Raw genomic sequence first — 27,727 nt, forward strand, 5'->3', positions numbered from 1 at the left:
CTGGTTGTGTCGATAGCTAATATGTTAATACAAGTTGTCTGCCACTAGGACTTACAGAATCTATTGCCCCTTTACATGAGTTGAGAGGGAACCCAGACTGAGTTTAAGACTGTAACAGTATGCCCTGGCTGGTTTGGCTCAGCGGATAGAGCGTCGGCCTGCGGACTCAGGGGTCCTGGGTTCGATTCCGGTCAAGGGCATGTACCTTGGTTGCGGGCACATCCCCAATGGGGGGCGTGCAGGAGGCAGCTGATTGATGTTTCTCTCTCATCGATGTTTCTGGCTCTCTGTCCCTCTCCCCTCCTCTCTCTGGAAAATCAATAAAATATATTTAAAAAAAAAAAAGACTGTAACAGTAACCAGATTTTTGTTGCACTTGTTTCTTCCTCCTTCTCTTTGGTTTCTAGGATTTTGCTTGTGTTTTCCTGGCCTGATTATGTATTAGCCTTTGTTGTTCCTTTTGAACTGCTGGGGAAGCATATAGTGGAAGGGAGGAAGAGAGAGTGGAAGGGAAGGAGGAATGGATGGATGAATAGATGCAGAGATAGGGAAAGAGAGAGAGAGAGAGAGAGAGAGAGAGAATGAAATGACCAAATAACTAATAGATAACTTGCTTAGAAAGTAAAGAAATAAATGCAAAAACACAGTCACTGGGCACACAGAGTGAAAGAGTGTGATGGATCAGAATAGATTCTTCACCCCTCCCAGAACTATCAAAAAAAGTTAAGATACTCATTGACATTTCAGAAGTAGTGTGTCCCCAAGTTGATGACTAATAAAACCTAAGGTCATAGCTTTAATTTATTTTACAGCACAGGACAAAAGGGAAGTAGGGGAGAATAAAATTTAAAAGACTAAGAAGAAAACCTAAGTTCAGTGTGTGCTGATTCAGAAAAGAATTAAACTGTTTTCTAACTTCCAGAAGGAAGACAACATTCTAAATTTATTGTTTTAAAAAGATGGTGATATAGAATAAATAGTAACACCAGTATGAGAATTTAGGATATGTTAAGTTCATCACCTTGCAACCAGATTTATTTATATATTCACGCTCCATCTCCTTGCATAACAGCCTTTAAGAATGTATATAATAGCTTGGCCAGTGTGGCTCTGTGATTGAGCACTGACCCATGAACCAGGAGGTCACGGTTCGATTACTGGTCAGGCAGGTGCCCAGGTTGTGGGCTTGATCCTCAGGGGGGAATGTCTGTAAGAGGCAGCCAATCAATGATTCTCTCTCACCATTGATGTTTCTATTTCTCTCTCCCTCTCCCTTCCCCTCTCTGAAATTAATAAAAACATATTTTTAAAAAGAATGTATATAATAGAAAAGGAGAAAAGGAAGAGTAGAAAAGATCAGAGTGAAAAGAAAAAAATGCATAAGAAAATAAAGCCAAGGATAAAATTAATGCACCCCACTGGGCCCCCCAAATAAGAATGAAAAATAAATGCAAACATAAAATTTTGCTGAGTCACTAGATATAGTCTTCAAACTTAATTTTTGAGCTTGCTACCAACCAAAGCAAATAGAAAATTAACATCATGAATAAAAACCTAATTTCTATAAGATAAAAACAAACCAGCAGTATTATGGAAGCTAAGACCAAAATCTAAAGAAAATGTATTCTGTGGCCCTGGCTGGTTTGGCTCAGTGGAGAGAGTGTCAGCCTGCGGACTCAAGGGTCCCAGGTTCGATTCCAGTCAAGGTCATGTACCTTGGTTGCGGGCACATCCCCAGTGGGGAGTGTGCAGGAGGCGGCTAATTGATGTTTCTCTCTCATCGATGTTTCTAACTCTCGATCCCTCTCTCTTCCTCTCTGTAAAAAATCAATAAAATATATTTTAAAAAAATGTATTCTGTAGAGCCATATAACAAGATCTTAACACTGTTCATTCAACAAAGCCAATAAATACAGGCAGTTTCTTCCTTTGTTCTTAATGCATTACTCATCTTTTCTCCTTCTTAAGCAAAACATCACTATTAATTCTGGTGATTTTTATTTCATAGTACTTTTTTTTTATAACAATTACAAATGTACAGTAAAATGGTCCTTGCCAGCATGGCAACAGTTTAACCTGGCTGTTACCCTGCACAGGCCAGCTAATGGGGTAAAAACACAACAGTTTCTAGGCGTAATTTCCACAGATAGTTAATGTAAAACAATGACATTTTTGCAACTTCTGCCATCTGACCTCTGTCAAGCAAGTTTTCTGGGAACAAATCCATCTGAAAGATTCTGCTGTGATTAGGACCAAATGCACTGGATGAAAACCTTCTGATTGTGGCCAAAGCCAAGATGATGGGTTCTGCTGTGGGTGTTCTTGAAATGGGACACCATCCTCAGTATCAATATGGCCACCTAATACAGCTCTCACTTGCTCAGCCCTAACAACTGTGCTGAACCCTGAGCTCATTTGCAATGTAAATGCAGGTGTAGGATGGTAATCAGGGCCTTGTGCTAATTTAGGTATTGTGTTTTAGGGGAAACAAAAGCCATGTTAATATTTTATTCATCTTCAAGTTAACTACAAATTGTGCCTCCTTATATAGCTCCTCCTCAGGCAAAGGAGGAAGTAAGCTCCAGTTATTAAAATTAATGTATACTAATTAAAAGGAAGAATTTGTTTCTGGCACCTGCTTCATGGCAAAGAATTATAATCAATGGCAAAATTGCCTTGGAACGCAAGTTTTCATTTCCTTCCCCTGGGTGGTATGTGAGGTTCGCTGTCAGCCCCTCAAAAGTCCCCTCTTCCTCTTCTCTTGCTCCTGGCCCTGTCATTCTTGTGCCAGTGCAGACATGTCAGTAGACCTGATCACTTTCACTTCTGCTGGGGAAATTACAACACGCTTCTTTAAATGGTAGAGAAAAGGGGGAAATTAGATCTGATACCAAATCATTGGACTTTGGAGGGTCAGTAATCTGTCAAGCCCAGCAGGGCCATTGAATGCATGAATGAAGCAGAAAGAAAGAAAAAAGAGTCAGAAAGGAAACGGGGGAAGAAAGAAGAGAAAGAGGTAAGGACAGAAACAAATTGTTGAGTGTGAATATTCCTCCATTCATCTATTTTACAAATCCTTGTTGAGCATCAGAAAACACCTGGCACCAGACTTTATTTCACATATTAATGTCCACTAGGGTCTGACTCTGAGAATATCTGCTGATTCAGTAGCTCTGAGCTGAACCAGGAAGTTCACCAAAATTAGGAGAGTCCGGGTATTCATGAGAGTCGGTCTGAAAAAAAGTCTAAAATCCTCTGATCTGATTTTTTCTCCTCTTCAGACATTGCCTGATTCATATTCAAAGTAAAGGGATCAGGAGAGGCAGCTATTTCTTCGTTAAGCGTCCTGCAGTTGGCTTCCTCTGGAAAAAGCAGTCCGTGTCACTTCCAAGTGAAATTTCACTCTTCTGTTGCTCTCAGAGCGGTAGCCCAGACAGGGGGCCAGCTTCCAGAAGGACTGCTGCAGAAGATGCAGATATTAACTTAGAAAAGGACTTAATGAATGCCTACTGTGAAGAGAGAGAGAGAGAGAGAGAGAGAGAGAGAGAGAGAGAGATCACAGCTCCTGCCCTCCTGTGGCTTCAACGTGGTTCTAACTGTAACTTCATAGTGAGAATTTTCATCTGTGTGGCTCCTTCCCCAAGGAAACAAAGAAGACTTTTCAGAAGTTGTTTCATGAAAATGTCAGGGGGGGTGGTATTTTTATTACCATTCTACAGCTGGGTAAAGTGAGTTCTAAGGAAGTCAAGTTACTTGCTAAAGGTCACCCAGGGGTGAGAGCATCAGGAAAAAAAAATGATCACAGGACTGATGTCATGCGCTGGGTAGTTTAAGCTGAGCAGGAAGAAAACATTTGTGTGAGTGTGGGCTTCTTGAAAAGGAAAGGTGTTGCTCTGAGCTTCTCAGGTTCATTTTTTTCAGCGAGTAAGTGCCAGGCACCCTTCTAGGCAGTGAGGATACAGCCAGCAGTGAACAAAACAACACTCACAGGGCGCTTCCATCTAGGTAGGAGAGCCAGACAGTGCTCTTTAAAATGTATATGTAACGTGTTAGGAGAAAAGCGCTATGAAGAAGATGAAAACCAAGTGAGGAGATCGGGAGCAACGGGGCATGGGGGTGGGGAAGGGCTGTTTTAGATGCAGTAGGTGGAGTGGGAGCTTCTCTGAGGAGCTGACATTTAAGCAGGGATCTGAATAAAGTGAAGGACAAGGGCTGTGGCTATCAGGCAGGGGGGCAGCAGGAAGAAAGGCCTTGAGGTAGCAAGCTGCTTGGCAAGTTTGAGGAACAGCAGGAAGACCAGTGTGGCTGAAGCAAGGAGAGACTTGACAGCCACTGGGAGAGGCCGGCCGGCAAGGCAGCCAGGGACCGGGGTGTGGACTTTGGCTTTGACTCTGAGTCAGTTGGGAAGCTATGGAGGGTTTTAAGCCAGGGATTCCCAAGACCCGGCTCGGTTTTAACACGATCCCTCTGGCTGGTGTGTGAAGAAAAAGACTGAATAGGGCAAGTCAGGAAGCTGCTGCAATTGTCTAAACGAGAGACGGTGAAAACCCGGGTAGTGCAGTGGTAGCGATGGTGCAAAGGGGTCATATTCAGCATGTATTCTGAATGTGAAGTCAGGATTTGCTGAAGGATCGGATATGGGGTGTGAGAGAAAGAGAGAGGCTTACAGATCAGATAATTTAGCTGAGCTGTAAGCCCCTTACAACTTTACATTCCAACATACCCACGAGGGCCAAGGAAAACAGCCTTGTCATGGACACTTGGCCTTTTGGCCTACACGAGATGCTGTCTGTTTAGTCCTGGGTCCACCCATTACCAGCTAAGAGATGTGGCCCTGTGAGTGGTCCCCTTACTCTTCAGTATCTTTGCTATGAATTCTGAGTGATTATTTTTGCTCTACCTACCTCAAAAGGATGTGTTGAATACAGCTCTGAAGTTCAGCCAGTGCATGCATAGAGGTTATTAGTTACATCATTGGCACCATCGAAGTTAACTCTCTGAGTCAGTTGAATTGTCTTTGGGGGATCATTCATAGGCTCCCTCCAACGGCCTGTCATGTTGAAAGAATTTCACAATTAGCCCGATTCCTTTCTGTTAAGGCATTGTGGACCCCACACATCCTCCTTTAAAATAGAAATGAACTCCAGCCACTGTCAATCATTGGTCATTTTAGGTGACTTTCTATATCAGATCGTGTCTCTATCATTCTAGCTGGCTTAAGTTTGGGAGAAAGAAAGAATCAATATGGGCAGAGAATGCAACAATTGGGAAGAGGCTGCTGAATATGCTGTGGACAGACTGAGAATGCCCCTTGGGGAGGAGCCTCCAAAAATAAACTCAGTCTATGGTGCAGTATTGTCCAAGTTTGCTTCATGTCATCATGTTTCTCTCATCGAATAAAAATGAAGTCCTCGAAGGGCACCTCCTTGAAGTAGTTGTAACAAGTAGCTGCAGAAGACAAATTGCCATGGAACAAACATTGAATCTGTAAATTGGATGCTTTAATAGCCCCTTTGACTTGCTGTGTTTAAACAAACTGGTCCCCAAGCATCTCACACTTCTCCAATTCTGGGTACCCCTGTTTTATCTCCAGCATTTAAAGAATCCCTTTCCCCTAAATATTTCTGGAAATGCCAAGGAGTGTTGAGGTCACTCAAGGGTTCAGAAATAATTCTGTTGAGTGTCCCCACTGTGGTGGGAATCCACAGACCGGAGCTCTGATGCTGCCACAAAGAGGCCCCTGGGGACTAGAAGTCTGTCCTCCTCCCTGTTGCTGTTACGGTGACCACGTGACCGCCACCTGAAATCCTGCAGGCCCAATGCTGGTGAATTGGGAATAACCCAGTTGCCTAAGCCAGAAGCCCTTTTCCCCAATCAGCAAAGTGAGAGGAGAGTGCTTGGGGTTAAGAGTCCCACAGCAAATTTGCTCAACCTCAGGTGTTAGTGGCTCATGGTAGGGCTTTCGCTTTAGAGGTTGGTGAGCCAAGCAGTGAAGTAGTCACAGCAGACCCTGACAGCTTTACAGATAGATGGACTGTGTCTCCACGGTTGAAACTCTGCTGCTGTCATCTTTGCAGCTAACCATTACCACCTCTGACATAGTCATCCCCATGCCCCATGTAACAGAACTGTGAGTCAAAGCCAGGGGATTTAATTGCTGCAGTACACTACGCCAGAGGCCCCACTACAACATTGTGTTACTACTCTTATAGGATTATTATTCTTCAAAATGCCACCCACTGTGCCTTTCTCCAAGGCTGCAAATGTGCCCCAGGGCACCTGAGTCAGGACAAGTTCTGGTATGAGCAGAGGGACTACCCCACTCTCCACTAACTTCAACCTTTATTACGGGAATTACAGTGCCATTTCCTCTTCCCTCGAGGCACCCTTTCCTGTATCTGTCCTGTTTTTGGAGCCCCCTCGTTTCACAGACATAGGTTTGTAGGGCATGGGTGGGCTGAGTTTCAGTCCTCTCTCTGGGGGTTTCTAAGCCTTCCTGTTGAAAATCAGTAGATGAAAATAAATGCATTGGGGAAGACTGTGGGCTACCTCCACTTCCAGACGCTCCAGAGCCACAGTTCCTGCCCAGACCTGGCACCCCCGTTGTCCTAAACCACATCTGAACCTTTCCATCTTCTCCCATGAAGGGATGCAAGCAGTGCATCCCATGAAGCCAAAAGACCTCCTTTTCCCCCTCCTCCCCACATCTCTGCTCAAACGACATTGTACACGATTGAACTCAAGGCACTGTTACCTGGTACTGATGGTTAACTGGGAGTCCCTCGGTGGAATCCAGAGTTCCTTACGAGTTCAAAGTGCAGATGTGTTTTTGGTGGTTGCATACAATGCTCAACACTCCCACACAGGGTGGGACCTTGCTGAGGAGTCAGGCTGTGAAATATGGGCTAGTGAGAGGAGAGTGCTTGGGGTTAAGAGTCCACAGCAAATTTGCTCAACCTCAGGCGTTAGTGGCTCATGGTAGGGCTTTGCAGCTAAGCATCTTTCCTTAAAATGACTTTCATTGTGAAACTTTTCTCCTCATAAAAGTAATGCATCTTCATTAGAGAAAGTAGAAAAGCACAGAAAAGTATGTTGAAGAAAATAACTATCATCCACTTCCCAGAGATAGTCATGGTTAATATTTCCATGCATTTCCTGTGACATAATTTAGCATGAATTAATATATTTTAGAAAACATACTCCAACATACAAGCATGAAATACATAAAGATATATTCTTAAAAGAGAGTATTATTATGCATAATTTCTATACACATACAATTTATGCATACATATGTATGTATATATAAATAAGTATATATTACTAATAAGTATAATAAAATATACTTTTTATGTAAAATAAAATTATTCTTTTATTGTGAGCATTTTCCCTAGTAATTAGAAAACCATGATTTTTGATGGCAGCATTCCATCTTATGGATGCAACCAAATTTATTTAACCATTCTTTTATTGGTTGATATTAAGGGGGTTTCTAATTTTTTATTATGCACTGACTCCCTTGTGGTTAATGGGGTAGGACATATTCTTAGAAACAGAATTTCTTTCTCGAGGGATAGATATTTGGCACTTTGGGATCTCTGCAGCCCAAATGCCACCAGACAGTTTGTTCTGGTTTAGTGCCCACCAGGTTCTAAGCATGGACAGTGCTGCAGAGAAGGCAAATACAGTTACGTACAGTTCAACTTTTGTTTCTAATTTGCTTTCTGTGGTTTCAGTTACCTTTGGTCAGTTGCAGTCTGAAAATATTAAATGGAAATTTCCAGAAATAAACAATTCAGAAGCTTTAAAGAGTGCACTGTTCTGAGTACCTCACTTCACCTCATCACATAGGCTTTGTATCATCTCACATTATCACAGGAAGATTGGTAGTACAGCACAATAAGGTATTTTGAAAGAGAGAGATCACATTCACATAACTTTTTTTTAAAAGTATATTGTTATAATTGTTCTATTAGCTATTGTTGTTAATCTCCCGTTGTGCCCAATTTATAAATTGAATTGTGTCATAGGTATGGATATACAGGAAAAAACATCATATATATGATTCGGTACGACCCATGGTTTCAGGCATTCCCTGGGGGTCTTGGAATATATCCCCTGAGGTTAAGGGGGGACTCCTGTATTAACTCTGCCTTAAAGTGGATACATTGCCTTGTCAAATCACTTAAATTTTTCCTGCCTCGGTTTACATATCTGGAAAAGTCAATGTTGTAAAGTGTAAATTACTATATAGGAATGAGGTATTAGTTTAACCATAAAATGTACTTAGCAAGCTAAATGAACTAATTGGTTTGCTGGCATCAGACTGCTGGTTTTGGTTTCTGCATCCATCATTCATTACTTATTGTTCTGTAACTGGGGCAAGTTACTTCTCTTTTCCTCATTTATAAAATGGATAAAAAAAGTCCTTACCTCATAGGTGAGGATTAGATATACCATACATTTAAATATGTAGCACATATCAATTGCTATTATTTTAATTGTTAGCTATATTAAGCAGTACATATAGACTCAGGGTGAAGCTATTTAGAAGTCATTGGCTTCCTGTTGAATGTTCTTAAAGCCCTGGAGGTATGAGTGTGTCTATATCATGCAGTTACAATATTAATCAAAACACCAAATAACTAATTTAAAATGCCAAATGAGATTTGTAAAGTCAGTGTTTTTCTGGAATGTGTGCCCTGAAGTTCTAAGTTCCACAGTGTGCCTGGGACCTTTGGTGCGGAAGCGGGTGGTGATCACAATGGTAAGGGTAGTGGCAGTTTCAAGACCCCCAAGCACACAGCAAAAATTGCTAGCTGACTAACAAGCCCATCTCTTATTCTTGGAGCCACAACCAGACCTCATTTCCCAGGCCCCATGCCATTAGGTGTTACCGAGTGACACTGTGGGCCATAGTCTCTGCCTCAGCCACCCAGCTCAGCCACTGCTGCATGAAGCTGACACAGGCAACACACAAAAAATGTGTGGGCTGCATTCCATCAACACCTTACAAAACGTTGCTGTAGTTTGTCAGCTCCTGGACTAGAGCATGGTGAGCAAGGGAGAGCTGTGCCATGTGGTTGGAAAGGCAGAAACTGCCAGAGAGGAAGGGCCTTGTGGACTCTGGCGTGAAGTTTGCTTTTTATCCAAAGAGCAGGAGGGAAGCAGGTGTGTGACCTGATATACACAAGCCCAGGCCTCAGTGGATTGGCATTTCAGCTTTCAGTCACCATGTAAACCACTGGTCCCATTATATTACCTCCTCTGAACTTTCCTTGAGACAATCCAAAGCAAGCTCCTAACTGAGATGATGTCTTTAGAGAAAGGCCAGCAGGCAGACCCCAGGGGCTTCCTGAGGGGGCTTTGATAGCCTTGGTGAATTTGCCAAGGCTGTAACGGGAATCCCTAGGCAGGATCCGAACTGGAATCTGCAGTGCACCATCCTCTCTTCCTGTCAGACTTACACCAAGTTCAGGTGACAGCTCAGTAACTGTCAATGAAAACGCAACTGCCACATCCGAGCCGCCTAGTCCGCCCCCACAGATGTTCCCACATTGGAATAACAATGGCAATAATCATAATGGTTAGTATTTATTAACCATAACTTTGAGCCAAGCATAGTATAAAGCACTTTATATGATTATCTGCTTATATCCTCACAAGCCTTTCAGGTAGGACTGGGATTAAGCCCCTTTTACAGTGAAAGTCAGGGGCCATGTGCCTTGTAAGATGACAAAGCTAGTGAGCGGTGCAGCCAGGGAACTGAACCCACCTGGCGTGAGCAGAGTCTGGCACAGACACGACCCAAAGGCTGCTGGTGGACATTGAACCCATGGGGGAAAGTAAGCTCAGGAAATCCGATTTTCAGGTTGTGAGGCTAACATGGCCTGATGCATCCAGCTATAGAAGAACTCTGTTGCCAACAGGTTCTCAGCTTGCAGAGTTCTGTGTCTCAACGCTCCATCCACCTCCACACTGGCCAGCGCTTTCCCACAGGGACGGGAATGCCCCGATCCCGTGATCTCCTGGATGGAGCTGGAGGGAGCATGCTGAGGTTTCTATTGCCAACTCTTTTTCTCTCTCTGCATCTTGTCTTTCTGCCTTTCTGCCCCTTTACGATAACTTAGCATCCATGTTGTGTGAACTTCATAGTTAAACTCTGAGGGTAATTCCCTCCGCCCCACCCCACCAGAAGGGCAGTCCCAATGTGACTAATCGTGTTCACCTAGTAAGAAGCAAAGTGCTTCAGATCTTTATTTATACCTTCACTTAAAAAAAAAAAGCGCCATATCTGGAATGAAATGGTACGAACACAGTTTGTCACACTCCGTAATGAAAATCCTAACCTCTCCTGGTATAGACCATGGGTCCTCTTTGAGGATCAGAAATGTTCCACCTGCCCAGGTGTGCTCAGGAATTCACTAAGGACAGGCTTAGCTCCTGAACTCCTTTAAAAGACAGCATAACTGAAGGAAAAGATAAGCAAGACAAAGTCCATATAATTACTATGAATTATATTCTCATGAGCAAATCAAATCCTACAGCCACTGACACAGATGCTCCCCCCCTTCCCCCCCCCCCCCCCCACCCGCAGTAAACTAGGCCAAAGCACATTTATAGAGAAGAGAGCAGACCCTGTCGGTGGATCGGTGGAGCCTTCCCCACTGGAGACGCTGGGGAGGAGGCCATCACGCAGCAGGGCCCTGAGCCCAGGACTTAGCCCCAGATTTTCAGCTGTTCGGTGTCCTGCAAGAGCTCAGACGTTTCTCAAGATGACTAACTTGTGCCTCTGAGACAGGATTTGACCCACTAATTAGTGTACCGTAAGTTTTAATAAGAACTTTTTTTTTCAAATTGCTGCTTTGATGAGCCGATGAATTATCACGCGAGGTTTAAAAATTAGTCAAAGGAGTTTTGACAACCAAATTCTTTAAACGCGGCCTTCCCTTGGCCTCTAACTATTCTTGATCCTAGTCTGCATGAACTTTTATTTCTCACCTAGAATGGAACATGTGTTTTTTTATAAAAGAAGTATTAATGGCATAACTCCTGTGCTTTATTATTTTAGTTGATTTGTATCAATGTATCAACATTACAAAGAAAACAGAGAGCATATGTTGGTTTTTAATAACTTTTGTCTTTTTTTATTATTACTATTGACATATAATTTACATGACATAAACTCCTCCATTTTAAAAAGTACAATTCAGCCCTAATTGGTTTGGCTCAGTGAATAGAGCGTCGGCCTACGGACTCAAGGGTCCCAGGTTTGATTCCGGTCAAGGGCATGTACTTTGGTTGCAGGCGCATCTCCAGTAGGGAGTATGCAGGAGGCAGCTGATCGATGTTTCTCTCTCATCGATGTTTCTAACTCTCTATCCCTCTCCCCTCCTCTCTGTAAAAAATCAATAAAATATATATTTTCTTAAAAAGTACAAGTCAGTGGGCTTTAGTATATTCTTGATTTTGTACACTCATCCCCACGATCTAATTGCAGAGCATCTCTGTCTCCCCCAAAATAAACCCTGTACTTCTTTGCAGTCACTCCCATTTCCCTTCTTCCCAGACCCCCTGGCAGCCACTAATCAACTTTTGGTTTATGGATTTGCCTGTTCTGGACATTTCCTATAAATGGAATTATACACTATGTGGCCTTTCGTGTCTGTCTTCTTTCACTTAGCATGTGTTAAAAGTTCATCTGTATTGTAGTGTGTATCAATCAGTACTTCAAGCCCTTTCATGGCTGAATGATATTCTATAGTATGCATATGCCACATTGTGTTTATCTATCAGTTTATGGACATTTGGGTGGTTTCTACTTTCTGGCTATTATGAATAATGGTATTGTAAACATTCATGTATAAGTATTTGTGTGGACAGATGTCTTTATTTCTCCTGGGTAGATACCCAGGAGTGGAATTGCTGGGTCATATGGCACCTCTATGTTTAACTTTTTGAGGAAGTGCCACAGTGGCTGCACCGTTTTACGACTGTCAGCAATATGTGAGTTATCGTTTCTCCACGTCCTTAACAACCCTGTTATTTTCTATTGTTTTTATTAGAGCCATCCTTGTGGGTAATGGAGTGACAGTTCATGTGTTTTTGCATTTCCCTGATAAGTAATGATGTTGAGCACTTTTTCATGTGCTTGTTGGCCATTTGTGTGTCTTTAGAGAACTTTCTATTCACATCATTTGCCCATCTTGTTTTGAAAACATAAGGTTGGCTTTTAGTATCAAGTTGTGAAAGTTCTTTGTATGTTCTGGATCAATACTCTTATCAGATGTATAATTTGCAAATATTTCATTCTGTGGGCTGTCTTTTCATTTTCTTCCTAATGTCCTTTGAAATAGAAAAGTCTTCATTTTGATACAATCCAGTTTATCAATTTTTTCCTTGTTTGCCTGTGCTTTTGGTGGCTGCCTAATCCACAGTTATAGAGATATACACTTATGTGTTCTTCTGGTATTGTGTAGTTTTACCTCTTATATTTAACTCTTTGATCCATTTTGAGTATTTTTGTACATGATGTGAGGCAAGAATCCAACTTCATTCTTTTGCATATGACTATCCCGTTGTCCCAGCACCATTTTGGGGGAAGATTATCTGTACTTTAAGAAAATTCCCAAATTATTTGATGGGCAGCTCAGTTGGAAACCAACCAAAGGGTAGCCAAATAAAACACTATGGAGGGTCAAAGCTGGGAGGCTGGGTGCCCTTTGAGTCCTCACGGTCTTCCTAACAGGCCTGTGGGAGCTGGGCCAACAGCAGGGGCTCAGAAGGACTTGTGTGTTCATTTTTTTCAAATGAGATTTGCTCCAAAGGGAAGACTGTGGTGAAATTTCATACTTGGGAGGAAAAGCTAGGAAAAGCAAGAGAAAGCTGGGTACTAGTAAAGATGAGGGGAAAGGAAAAACAAGCTGCTGGTTGTCTAATGAAAAAGGAGAACTGAACAAGCAATGCACACCACTCCAGCCACTCCCACCTTGCTCCACAGCCGGTCTTGGCTTTGACTGTGTTGCATACCCTGCAATGGCACGTACCTTCCACCAAGTCCGTGTCACACCTGACATCTATTTCAGAATATCCTATGAGCAAATGAAGGAACCATAAGAGCAAATAAGAATAAATAGTGAGAGAAACAACTAATATTTATTTATTGCTTACACGTGCCAGGCTATGTTCTACTTGCTTTACATATAAGAACTCAATCTTTACAACAATCCTATGAGGCAGGTACTGTTGTCTGTTCTCATTTAACATGTAAGGAGTCTTATCAAAGTCACATAGCTAACAAGGGTCAGAGCCAGATTCAAACCCTGGCAGGTTTGTCCCAGAGCTTCACCACTCTGCTGCTTCTAGAAGAAGGAAGGAATAAAGGATGAGGTCTATCAACATTGCAATTTAGAAAAGCTACTTGGAGCAAATCTCATTTGAAAAAAAATGAACACACAAGTCCTTCTGAGGCCCAGCTGTTGGCCCAGCTCCCACAGGCCTGTTAGGAAGACCGTGAGGACTCAAAGGGCACCCAGCCTCCCAGCGGCTGCAGAGGCCAAGGTTGGGTGGCTAGCCATTCAGACAGAGCCCAGTGGCAGCAGAGATAAGCCAGGACGGTTGCCAGTTTCCATACTCCTGAAAAAGAGGCTCTCAAATTCGGGCTAATCAAGTCTCTTTTTGGTGAATTTCATTAAAAATCACCATCTAAAAGAGAAGGTGTTTATCCTGAGTTATCCATGAGGGGAAAATGATTTTTTTTTTTTTAACTCGACTATTTTAGTAGCAGGAAAAGTTCGAATACCACCAGGGGCTCCAAAGAACTTTTTTTCCAGAGAGGTTAAAATGTGTAAAATACCCGAAGCATACACTTTTGCAGCTGAACTTAGGATATTTAAGAACATTGCTTTACCGTGTTTCCCGGTGATCACTGAAAGTAAGCCGTAGGTGGGTTACATCTAGGGCAGGGATTGCCAACTTCAGCACTGCTGACATTTCGGGCTGTGTAATTCATGGTTGAGGGGGGCTGTCCTTTGCATTGTGGGATGTTTAGCACCATTACTGGCCTCTGCCCACCAGAGGCCAATGAGACTACCCTCTTCCATCGCAACAACCAAAAATGTCTCCAGGCGCAATTGAAAGTATTTATAAACAGACTATATATTTAATAGCAAAATATGAATGTGCTCGTGTCCTTGTCAGAGGAGAGGGGCCAAAAGAACAGCTATAACAATATTGCCTTAGCTGGTTTGGCTCAGTAGATAGAGCATCTGCCTGTAGACTGAAGGGTCCGGTTTGATTCAGGTCAAGGGCACATGCCAGAGTTGCGGGCTCAATCCCCAGTAGGGGGCGTGCAGGAGGCAGCCAATCAACGATTCTCTCTCATCATTGATGTTTCTATCTCTCTCCCTTTTCTTTCCTCTCTGAAAATCAATAAAAATACATTAAAAAATAACAACAATATGTTGTTGGTGATAGTAAATTGGTAATACTGTTATTATTATTACTAGTAGCTGCTACTACTGTTATTAGTGTCAAGGACAGTGCTAAGATTAGCATATGTAATCTCACTGAATCCTCAAAACAGCCCTCAGGGGAAAACCAATCATGCCTATTTCACAGACAGGGAAACTGAATAACTAGGTCAAGATCACACAGCTAGAAGCATCAGAGCCTACATTCTTTCTAGTTCCACCCTAGTCTGAGCCAGTTCTGTTAACACTATTCTTCCTCTCCACATGGCGATCATCACTCGAGCCTCAGGCTATATCCATCGATCGGCCCACCACCAACTCTTGCTCATCCTTTAAGTTTTGACCTGCTTCCTCCAGAACCTCCCAGATTCCTGCCTTCACCCTCTGACCTCCTGTGCTCCTGTCACAACCTGTTCATCCTTTTTTTTTTTAATTGTATTTTCTGTATAACATCATCTGTTTGTGTTTGTCTCCTTTTCAGTGGGAGAACCTTGAGGACAGGAGCCTATCTTATTTATCTCTATCTCCAGTGCCTTGTTTATAGGCATACAGTAGGAGCCCAAGAATATGGGCTTTCTACTAAAAGCTCTGCAGTGAGGGAGATCAAGGAACGTAATTACTTCTGTGTGTGTTAAAAGAGATAGGGAGTGAAAGTCCAGAGACCTGAGGGAGTCAACAAAAGGAAAAGAAACTTATCCAGATGGTGCAGTTGGAGAGTTGGGTGGGGCAGCAGGGAAGGGTCCTAAATCCAAAACCAAAGCCAATCTCCTGTCCCTCACTCAATGCTTTGTCCACTCTGTTAAACAAACTTTGATGGTGAAGTGAAAGGGATTTTGGGTGGCATTTATATAAGTAAACAAATGAATTTGTGGATTGACACATGGCCAACAATAAATTCATAAAAGGTAAATATTGATGTCTGAAGATTGTATATCACTATGTTCAGTGTGTTAGGCAAACTTGTATGTTCCTTTTGGTTCCTTGGCAAATCAGTAAGACTTCAGACAAATCATTCCATTTCTCTGGGCTTTTTTTTTTTTTTTTTAATATATTTTATTGATTTTTTACAAAGAGAAAGGGACAGAGATAGAGAGTTAGAGACATCGATCAGCCACCTCCTGCACATCTCCTACTGGGGATGTGCCCGCAACCCAGGTACATGCCCTTGACTGGAATCGAACCTGGGACCTTTCAGTCCACAGACCGACACTCTATCCACTGAGCCAAACCGGTTTTGGCCCTCTGGGCTTTTATTTGCTGGTTAAAGAGCATGTGATCAACTTCTATGTGTTTAAATGTCCTTTTGAGCATGCTCAGCCGGTGTGGAAAATCTGTGGTTCTCTTGGGCTTCATAAGGATCAAATCCCACAGCGAAGTGTAACTTGTGTGGTTTGTAGAATTTTAGTACCCTCCCCCCACCACACACACACACCCAAGCTATGAGGAGCCTGATAAATCATATAGTGAAAATGTCCTATGGCTGAATTTCTTTTATAGAATCCCAGCAGGTGCTCAATGAGCCTTGCTTTAAAATCCATGATAGAAGAGGGAAAGTGATTTAGTCTGAAGAAAGCTGGTATGTGGAGTAGTGTGGAGTGTTGTGGTGAGGTGGGGAAGGCTTTGGTGGGGTATGTGTGTGTGAGAGAGAGCAAGTCCTTTCTGATTGGGGTGTGCCTACATGTCCATCTCACTTTCTGCAGGGATGATAATGATTTGTTGATTTCTTTACATTGCCCGTCCCTTACACAGAGCTTAGCAACAATAATCATGTAACAGCACTCACAAATTGTCAGACACTATGCTAAATAGCTTATTTAATCTGTGTGAGAACCTTATGAGGCAAATACTGTTATTACCTTTATTTTTCCCATAAAGAAACTAGGATTCAGAGAGGTTAAGTACTTGCCTAAAGACATATGTCTACCAAGAGGTAGAGTCTCAAGTCTATTTCAGACTGAGCTGGAGCTATTAATAACTAAATAAATATTTACTGAATCCAACTAATGATATCCCTATCCACCACCACACCTATCCTCTGCTACAGAGGAGAAAGAAGTATAAAGTATCCATATGTAAAACAGTAGCAATATTTATAAAAGAATTGTGAATTTAATTCAACTAAGGAATTGATTTTTTATAGTAGTGTTTTCCTTTCAGCTATCAGATTTGGGTTTCAAAAACACCAATAATAATAAGATATTAAAATATTTTAATATATACTTCACTAGACCATATTTACAGGTACTATATTTAAGTTAATATATTATCAAATCTACTATAAACAAAGCAATAAAATATAAGGATGGATTGATATGGAAGGCAGAGTAATAATTTAGGCTGCCCTAAAGAGAAGACACCAGATAAGACATTTTTTTTGAGAGGATTACTGGGTTTTTGTTTTGTTTTGTTTTTCTTTTAAATCACAGCCTAAAATAGAGATGCAATTTCTATATTAATTGAAATGAAAATCTGAGCCAAATGCAACTAGAATGACTGAATTAACTAAAAGTTGATATTCTCATTTATGTTGGTGTATTTTAAATAAAGGAGTTTGACCATCTCAGTGAGTTAATCATTAACAGGAAACTCTAGCCAAACTCGTAAAGCAGGTAAAGTTTATTTTTAGGCATTCAACTGGCGTCTCTCTCTGGCTTCTCCTTCTCTTTGGGGGTCACCTAGATGGCAGCTAACTCAGCCTGCCTCTCCCTTCCAGAAGGAAGGAGCAGCACGCCATGTTGTAGGCCTTTACTGCTTAAGTCAGGAGCCTTTCAGATTCAAGTGTGAAAAAGCTAACTCTGACTGGCTCAAACAAACAAAACAAATTTATTTCTCAGAATATGTAATAGTCAGGTATAGGGATAGCCCTAGCCTCAGGATTTAGATTCAAATTATATAATTGGGAATCTTTCTATTTCCAGATCTCTTTTCTTTTTCTTTTTTTCTTTTTTTGTCAACCTCATCTGATGGAGGCTCTAAGTGGTAGAATACAGTTGCTCCAGACTTGCATCTTATCAGCTTACCTATTATTGTTGAAAAAGGGCAAGTTTCTGAATAGTCCCAGAAGGTCTACAATGAAGTATCATGCACCTATCTCTGAACAAAGACTCTAATAGTCCAGGCCTGGCCCATCCATAGATTTTGGGATAGGATTAATCCCACCACCAACACATGGCCTGAAGTTCGGGAAAGGACAGTTTTCCAAAAGGAAAATTCAAAAATTCAGATTCTAGTACTGTATGCGGAGAGTGGATGGATGTGTGGCAGGTAAAAAACAATATCTACCCACCATATGGTCATGATCAAGGACATCATAGGAGGAGGGTTGTTCATCAAAAGCATGGTGGTGTCCCTAAATAATCCCTTGCAGGTGAAGTTTCCCAGTTCGTATGGAAACCAATCCTCTTGAATTTATAATACAGTTAACATAAGGATGGACTCAGCAAAGACAATTAGTCAGACACAGGGACTTCAGGTATTAGCCTGTTCTGCACAGCCATCCATGACTCCTGCTCTAATTGAATTTTTCTAAAATGCCTAGAGGAATATGAAAGTAGAAAATGAGCTGGCAATGGACAAGCATTTTTTAAAAATAAGCCCACTAATGTAGCACATTTGGGTGCTTCATGATTGTTATGAATTATATTTGCCCAAAGATTTCTATACTAAAGAGATACTTTCACAATAGCGCAAGGATATTCATTGCAGCATGGCTTACAATCATGAAAAATGGGAAACAAATATTTACCTACAAAAAGAAGGTTAAGTAAATTATAATATAGCCAAACAATAGAAAAATGTGCTATTACTTAAAAGTGTTGACATAAAAAGATGCCCCATGCCCTAGCTGGTTTGGCTCAGTGGATAGAGTGTTGGTCTGTGGACTAAAGGGTCCCGGGTTCGATTCCGGTCAAGGGCATGTACCTTGGTTGCAGGCACATACCCAATAGGGAGTGTGCAGGAGGCAGCTGAATCGATGTTTCTCTCTCATCAATGTTTCTAACTCTCTGTCCCTCTCCCTCTCCCTTCCTCTCTTTGTAAAAAATCAATAAAATATAAAAAAAAATAAAAATAAGATGCCCCAGATCATGTAATGAATAAAGTTGAAAAATATACATACTGACATCCCATTTTTTAAAACTGTATGTATGTGTATACATGCATGCACTCACACATGCATAGACAAAAATGGTCTGGAAGTATGCACATCAGCTCTTAAAAATAGTTACATCTGCAAAATGGGATTCTGTGGGGGACAGAGTTTTTACTTTATGTATTTCTGCCTTTTTATATTTGGATTTTAAAAAGTAAGTATGTATTTTTAAGGCAGATATTATTTTATAAAAACTTTTTTAACAACAGAAGTACTAATTAAAGTTATGTTTTGTTCTTCCAAGGCCACCCACACAAAGACAACCATTTTTCTTGGGAGACTCCAATCTTCCTTATGTAAAATATTTCCCCACTTGTCATATTCATAACTCATACCCTCACTCCTTACTGCTCGCCATTTGCTCTATAGAGTGACACAGTCAGGACTCACAGCCTTATTAAGCATTATTTCTAATTTAAAAAAAAAGACTAACTTGTAAAGCATTTGTGGAATGTGCTAACAGAATAGCCATTCAATAACCTATTTATTTTTTTACAGTCTATCCCCTCACTAATTCCAGACAGGACTTGAACTATTCATAATAAAAATAATTAAATAGCTGTAGCCGACTTGGCTCAATGGATAGAGTATGGGCCTGCAGACTGAAGGCTCCCAGGTTTGATTCCAGTCAAGGGCACATACCTCAGTTGCAGGCCTGGGCCCTGGTCAGGGCTTGTGCAGGAGGCAACCAATCCATGTATTTCTCTCACATCGATATTTCTCTCTGTCTTTCCCTTTCTCTTCCACTCTCTCTAAAAATCAATGGAAAAAATATCCTCAGGTGAGGATAAATACATACATACATACATACATACATACATACATATAGGTATCTCATAGATGGAATAAAATTGAGCAATTAGAAACTGATCAAGGAGATTGTTGGTCTGATGAACAGAAACATATGTGATGAAATCACTGAGAAGTAAAATAGAAAATGAAAATCAGGAACAAGGAAAGAGAAATAAAAACATTCTGGACATCATTCAATAACTATTTGCTGATGGTAATTATAGGGATGGAAAACCCATCGGACCTATGGAGCTAAAATTAATCAGCAAGTATTCATGGAGTGCCTCCTGCTTCTATTACTGGTTCTGGCTTCCTGCCTGCCCAGTGCCCAGGCTGGAGGCATTTGCATGACATTCAGCTTGTCAAGACAGAAGGAGCAAAATAAGCAGGCAGAGGCTCACAGCAGCCTTCTCTACCCCATCATGCTTGTTAGAATCACAATCAAGGGAGACAAATTCCTTCTGTGAAAGACTATAAAACCAGCTTAAACATTGTAAACATCACTACATCACTTGAAAAGAGCCCAATTAAATAGAAGTACTGTTTCTGCAAAGCAACAGTCAATTCATTTGTGTACTATTTGAAAATTTTAAAGTACAAATCCACATTCTTTTTCTACTAAAATCAGGAACAGAAATTAGTAGGACTTTTAACAACGATACTTAATTTTCAGGGTTCATTCCCTTGTGGACAAACATTTTAGGTAATGACTAATTTCCTTAAACTGTAACATATGATGTTTATGTCACTGTTAATATTTTGAAAAGTAGCTATTGTAACGGACATCTGTTATTTTGTGCATGCCCAGCATCCCCTTTCTCCTACTTTACTTTAAAAGTCCAGTTATCTCTCTCCCATCCCTTCTCTTCTCCTCTTTCTCCCTCCCTCTCTCTCTCTCTCTCTCTCTCTCTCTGATTATCCCACTCTTAGATGTCAGTGGTAGACACTTGACCTAGGTTTTGCCTATCAGGGTACACATTGCTTACATCCCATGATTCAGGGGTGAGCATGTGACCCAACTAGGCCAATGAAACCCCTCCCAGGGACATCCACTACTGTTATTGGACAAAAAGGACTCTCTTCCACTGAAGTTATTAAGCTGGTAGGATGGTTTAAATCCAGGTGCTGCAGGCCACCAGGTGGAGGTAGCCTTCCCAGGAATAAAGCCAAAATAGAGGAAAGGAAAGCTAAGCGACAGTCTAAGCCCTTTGGACATTGTCTGAGCCCTTGGATCCATCCTGCCTGACACTAACATTCCTCTGGAATTTTAAGTAAATCAATAATTTTCTCTTTGCTTTGCCAGTTTGGTTTCTTTTAAATGCTCAAAAAAATGTTCCGATAGAATACTAATGATAAGCTTTCTTTATAAGTGTTATTTCCATAAGCAATAACCAAATAACCTGTAGGAAACCCTTTATAATTCAAACCAGAAACCCTCCTTGACCACCATCTCCATACCCACACCTACTTCCTTCTTAAACACCCAATGACTTCTTAATGCATATTTCTGGATTGGTAATGACTTATTACTAAATCTGTCTGCATTTCCTCCAGCGTAGAGATTATATCTTAACCATTTTATATTCCCACAGCCTTCCAGTGGGGCCTAACAGGTAATAGTTGCTATTTTGTTGAAGGAATTATATGTTGCTGAAGGAATAAATGAATGGGAGAGACAGTTAGTTGGGAAAGTCCCTACTATTAATAAAGATTCCATAATTAATTGAAATCATCAATAAAATAGCTAATAAAAACAATAAAAATATACTAAAAAATAGGAAAAAAAAAGAAAAAAATAAATAAAATAGCTCAGAAGGCCAAAGTGAACCAAATTGATATATCCAAACAGAATCTTGAAAGTGTCGGTCATTGCTAGCACTCTAGTTGATAATTTGTCCTTTCTTTGGCCATTGGAGTTGAAAGGGTGGGTAAATGGTAAGTGGTTATTCTTTCATTTATAAAACATTTACTGTTTTTTAAATGCCATAAAATTTCATAATTTCTCTTGCAAAATGTTAAAACCAAAGCATACAACCTGCAGTGTGGAGTATAGATTGTAGGTTGTAAGGGAGGAGGCGGGGTAGCCAGAAGCTTTCTGAAAACTAGTAGGCAATACAGTAGGGTGGCTTATGATAGGGTCCTTCTTTATGACGAAGCAAGAAAAAACTGTGAACAAGGCCATGAGTAATGTAAAAAGAGAAAGCACTATCTGTGCAGCACAAGGTGATTGAGTGAGGGAGAGTTTCAAAATTAAAATGGGCAAATGCTGGAAAAAAATAATGTATGTAGATTAGGTTAGGATCGAAGCATTGGGATGAAGAAACAATCTCTTGATGTAGGCAAAATTCTCAATCAAATTTCTAGAGGAATAAGAAAACTGACAATGTGAGTTCCAGTTATGACATGTTATTGGTACTTGGATTCTCCCCCGCCTCCCCCCCCCCCACCCCCGGCACGCACACACACACACACACACACACACACACACACACACACACTCCCACTGCAAGGCAATGAAGCCCAACTTTCTCCAGATGTTTCAAAGATATTTACTTAAACTCTAACACTACCAATGTTTCCTTACCTCCTTCCACATGCTGCTCCTTACTGAATTCCTCAGGTACAGCTTTCTGTGCACTCACTTCCTTCAACCATTGAGCCTTCTTAGTATTCACCAGGCGCCTTCCTTTAGCATAGGCATTCCTCAAAGTCCATCTCTTCCATAGAGCTACAACTGACTGGTTTGCCTTCCTTTAGTCTCCAAAATGCTTCCCCTGTCCCACCACAGCTTCCCACTTCTGCTGCCACCACCCCAGTACAATTCCCATCTTTCCCAGAACCAACGCCCCTGCCTCCTCACTGCTCTCTCTGCTTCTTTTCTTTTCTTTCCTGTTAGTGGCCAGGATTAACACGGGCTCCACATTATAGGTAGAATGATCTTTTTGAATAGTTAACTAGATCGTGTCCACCCCTGTGCTGATAAATATTTAACAACTGTTGGGAGGGGGGCAGTATATATGTATTTTCAAGGAGATGAAAGTGAAACAACAAAAATATATGATGGATTACATGCATTTTTCAATGATGTGAGAGACTTCTTTGCTGATCACTTTTCAAGTACTGAAAACACATTTCCTCAATTTTTGTGTGTTATTCATAAATTAACACAATTTTAAGTTTAATCATCGTTATTAAAATTTCTCCCCTCACTATCTTAAGTTGAGACAATCAACAAAATAAATCAAGCCTAATTTGAAGTGTTTTCCAATTTTTACAGTGTAAATACTCTGCCATGGTTGATTTCAAATTACCAAAACAACATTTCTGAATGCAGAATTGAGAAGAGATATGTATATCACACCTTATATACTAATAGGTCCAATATGCAGAACAGAAGAAAATAACTTTATAAAGCATAGATATTAGGAAAATTTAAAATAATAAACCTTTGTTTTAAAAAATATCTTACTTAAATTTTAAGTTCGTAAATACTTTAATTTTTAATAGTGGCCAGGATTAACAACTAACATACACAATTCCTGAGAATTTGACAATCAGCTAGCTCCCACACACTACTGAGCCATCACTCCTCTGCTTGGACCTTTAGGCCTCCCGTTTATATGGGTTATCTGGGGAATGAGTGAAGAGAGGCAATGATGATTTTTAATAAAATTCGTGGTCTCTTTTGTTGTGGTGAAATGATGATGCAAAAATTCTACAAGTCCCTCCTTGTTTTCCCAACCAGGCTTGATATTTTAAAAATGCCTTTGGAGCCTCACTTAGGTCCTGTGAGAGAGGTGGGGTAGATACCAGGATCCTTCTTTTACAGATAGAAACACAAGGGTGAAAAGAAGTAGAAGACTGCCCCAGCTCATTAAGTTAAGTCAATGGCAGAACAGGATTTCAAACTCAGGTCTATATTGAAAATTTAAGAAGAAGCTAGAGAAAATATAATTAATGCTGATATCAAATTTTTAAAATTGTAATTTTCTTTTGTAACTCTTCAGAGTCTGATATAAAGCACATTCATATCTTGTTCTAGGGTCCCTATGCCAAGGATGTTTTGATCTTTTAAACTCCACTATTAAGTAGGTTGTAAGCACAAAAATGAAAATGCAGGTTTTCAAAAATGAGCTGAGAGGTCCCACCTAGAAATTGTGCAGATTGAAACAATCCCCACCAGAGAACATGGGACAGAAAAGGAGATTAAATCAGTAGAGGAAGGCAGCTAATGGCATAATGGCCAGCCATAATGGCCACAAATGAAAGACAAAGTGCACAATACTAGGTACAGTTATTCAGTGTGCTTGTGCTAATGTCTCCAAACACTAAAACATTAGGTTCCTGCTTATTGCAAAACTTACCTTTTTAATCTGCTGATATTTACCTCATGTTGCTTAAACTATGTTCTGCCAGCATAAAGGATATAGACTTCATGCATATGAGCACAATTGTGATATTTTAGGTTTTATGATGGAGTCATTGAAAGTATCATGAGAAGCAGCATGACATCAGAGATGTTGGTAATAATTTAGCATTTCTCAGTGCATGTGGTAGTGCTAATTCCAATTATAAAGAAAAGTACCAAAGTGGACTTCATTATGATTAAGAACTTGCTACACTATGTGTGAATTGTTTATAATAGGTATGTCTGGTATAAAATGCAAATATTGAAGCAGAAAAAGATGGGATATTCAAAGCTCAGCTGGGTTCCCTTAAGCCTCTTACCTTAGAAAGTTAAACAAGAATAGAAGTGTTTCCTAAAGTCAACGTATTATTTTTTAAAAGCATCTAATAGCTATGATAGCTGCAGGAACAATTTTTTAAAGTAAGTTTTGACAACCCACAGGATCAGCTCATGTTGGTTTAATATATAACTAACATATTCAATGAATTACCATAACTCAAAATGATTTATACAAACATGATAATTTATTTTATTCCAATTTACATGTAACATCATAGATTTAAAGTATGTGTGTGGGGAGACAGAAAGATACAATAAATAAAACTAGAACCATGACAAGGAATTATGAGCTATAAGAAAATAAGTCACAAGGAGGTGTCCTTATGTAAAAGGAAATATGTGATAAACAACAGTGGAGGTGAGAATGAATGTGGTATAAGCTGTGATCTTTCTTCAACAGAATCTCTCTTTACCAACACTACTCAACACATTCATTTCAACTCATCCAGGTTCTCCCTTCTTCCTGGAAAACATACTGATTGATGCCCAGGATGTGCTGAACACTGGAGCCAAGGCTAGTTCTTATACTCTATACATTTCTTCTCCCATCTGTTAAGCTGTATGCTTACCAATATCTCCATGTGTTTTTTTTCCCCTCAAAACATGTTTATTTCATTTGTGCTTGTTATTGTAATTATTTAAGTAAATATTAAGTAAAATAATGAAATATGAGTAAAACAAGAAATAGTTGTTGTTCTATACAATCTAAATGGAAAACTGCTATGTAAACAATTGCTATTAGAGGAGGTGGGTATAAAACAACTTTAAAAGATTAGGATGAGAGCAAGGGGATGAAATCTACACTCATTTTGTAAGCACTTAATTTCTTGCTCCACTTTTTTTCATGGGAAAATAGTAATACTAAATATTAATAACAATTGCTAATTATGAATAGACACTTAATATGTTCCAGGAATTTGTCTAAATACTTCACATACTAGTATATTGACCTTTACCCTTTAGATTAACTTGAGTTAATACTATTATCATCCTCCTTTCACAAATGATGGGAACTAAGGCACAGATCGTTAGTTTACCCAACATTACTTCCTCATAGAGGTGGAGGGACCCAGCCAGTCTGGCTCTCAATTGCATGCTGTACTGTAGTTCATACATGAATGAAGGCATCGAACTCCAGTCTGTGGGCACACAGAAGCTTTAGACCTTCAGCAAAGGATTAGGAAACAAATGTTTAATTCTAGGTTTTAGGTTTTAAAGCAAGTATCATTTTTTTATGATTTCCTTTGCTTTATCTGACTTTTTAAAATTTAATCAAATACCAGTCCAATTGCATCAGCTAGAAGATTTTGCCTGACCTTAAAAGGAGCAGGTAAAAGACAGTCTTAAATACCAGAATGGAAGTTGGAGGTCTGTATACACTGGAATAGGGAATCATTGTAGTTACTTTTTCTAAAAGAAAATTTTTAACTTATATTAAATTATAATTCTATAACCTGCAGGCCAAACATTTGATGCATTTTCCTAGTCTCATTTTTATTAGATATATGGAAATAAAATTTATTGAAGGATTACTAAATATCAAACCCAAACGTCACCTCATAGAAGTTAAATAATTTGTTCAGGGTCATACAGCCATAATTTAAAATCTTCTATTTACATCCCAGAATGATGGCAAAGCCCAATCTTAACTACACAACTACTTCCACTCTCCCCCATTTAACATAGCTTCAACATTTTCCAGACCATTAACAGTAATAATGTTCTGGCAATCTTGACCACTTATTGCATATATACACCATGATTAGTTACTTGAATAGGAACATGACATGATTTCATGATGTGTTAGAGGAGTAATCTGGCAGTGAGGCATGGATTATGGAAATGGAAATAATAATACATGTGAACAGAATGGGAGAACTCACTTGGATAATATATCAATTACTGTATAAATTTAAAAGGTGGTTTGGTTACTATTTAGATGTAAAGTTTTATCAGCCTTAGGATATAGTCTTAGACCCTTTCCATCCATCCATTCATTAATTCATTAAGTAATTCATTTATTCAACAAACATCCACTAAGTATCTACTATGCAGTAGTGATACAGTGGTTAAAAAAAGAAACACAGGCTCTGCCTTCACAGAGCTTATGTTCGAGTGGGGGAGACTGAAATTTAATAAATGAGGCCACAAATAATGAACTATCCTTGTAGTGTGCTATCAAAGTACAGGAAACTATGAAAACACATAATAATGGGTCCTAGTTGTTTTTGTTTTTTGTTTTGTTTTTTGTTTCTCTATAGTGAGAGCACTCAGGTATTTAACCATGAGATAATAAAAATGAGTATCTGAGTAATACTTGTACACTTTTCATTAGCTCATTTGGCCTCCACAACAACCTAGCAAAAGTGATATCTTCTTCACAATGTTTTATTAAAACTCTGTAAAATATTTGCTGAGCACCTACTATGCACTGGGCTCTGCTTGGGAGTGGGGTATGCAGCAATGAACAAGACAGATCAGGTCCTTGCTTTGATGGGGTTTGGATAGCTCACCTTGATGCCCACCTCTGCTTCTGAAACAATCAATTATATTCTCCCTCACATGGGGATTCATCCTATTTATTATAACTTCCAAGGGTTACTGGTTAGTAATTGTCATTGGTAAAGACTTAAGATGGTATGTTTAAAACACTGTCAGTAGTGCCCAGCAGACAGAAGCTCAGTAAATTATTAGTAAGTTTGCTAACTATTGTTAGAAATCCTATTATTAATACAATGTTTAATGTCACATTCTTTCTGGTACAATGGATTTCATTTCTTGAACTAAATTCCATACACATCTATTGCAAGCCTATCAAGGGATTTACATACTCTTTCATGGGAATTATGAGATCAACAAAGAAAAACCTCTTTTAATATTGTCTAATTCTACCTTCCGCAGCCAGGATAAGCATCGTCGTCTGTATGCTTCAGTTTCCTCTAATTTTCATGAAAACTGATAAGACCTATCTATTTAACTGTTGTTTGAATTTAAAACGAGTGGGGAAAAAGTTGATTGGGAATGCTTGGATATTATTTTTAAAAGAGTACCACCTAGAAGTTGAACAAGTAAAAAGAAAAATGGGCATATTCTTAGATCAGAGATTCAATTAGAAATTGGTTTATGTTTTGGGGAGAAGTTAGGTAACTTATGGTATATATATATATATATATATATATATCTCCTATATAATAAAAGGCTAATATGCAAATTGTCCCCTCAGGAGTTCGACCAACCAGGAGTTTGACCACTCGCTATGACGTGCGCTGACCACCAGGGGGTGGCACAGGAGAAGGAAGGCCCTGGCCAACAGCCAGCAGCCAGAGAGGGGAGGCCCTGCAGGAAGCCACTAGGGACCCTGCCCATGCACCAGTTTCACGCACTGGGCCTCTAGTATATAAACAATCCGTAGTAGAACATTTAAGCATAGTTAGAAGGGTAATCACATTGGCATGAGTTATTTAACTGCCTTTTAAAACATGCATGACAGCTTTGTACCTTTGGGTCTTGCTTTTCTCCCTCATGGCACTGCTGCTTGTTTGGGAACCCCGCCCGTTGCAGGCACCT

General features: G+C 40.0%; 1 long non-coding RNA gene across 1 annotated transcript; it reads right to left on the reverse strand.

Moving 5' to 3' along the window:
- Positions 1-2,026: 2,026 nt before the first annotated feature.
- LOC139011632 (uncharacterized) lies at positions 2,027-27,671 on the reverse strand. Its single transcript, XR_011471611.1, has 3 exons — positions 27,659-27,671; positions 4,905-5,050; positions 2,027-3,460 (listed from the first exon to the last, which is right to left on the reverse strand). It is a non-coding gene; the product is annotated as an uncharacterized lncRNA (long non-coding RNA).
- Positions 27,672-27,727: the final 56 nt, after the last annotated feature.

This window comes from Myotis yumanensis, unplaced genomic scaffold (assembly GCF_028538775.1).
Source record: "Myotis yumanensis isolate MYYU_CA2020_CCGP unplaced genomic scaffold, mMyoYum1.0.hap1 SCAF_5, whole genome shotgun sequence".
NCBI classification, from domain to species: Eukaryota; Metazoa; Chordata; class Mammalia; order Chiroptera; family Vespertilionidae; genus Myotis; species Myotis yumanensis.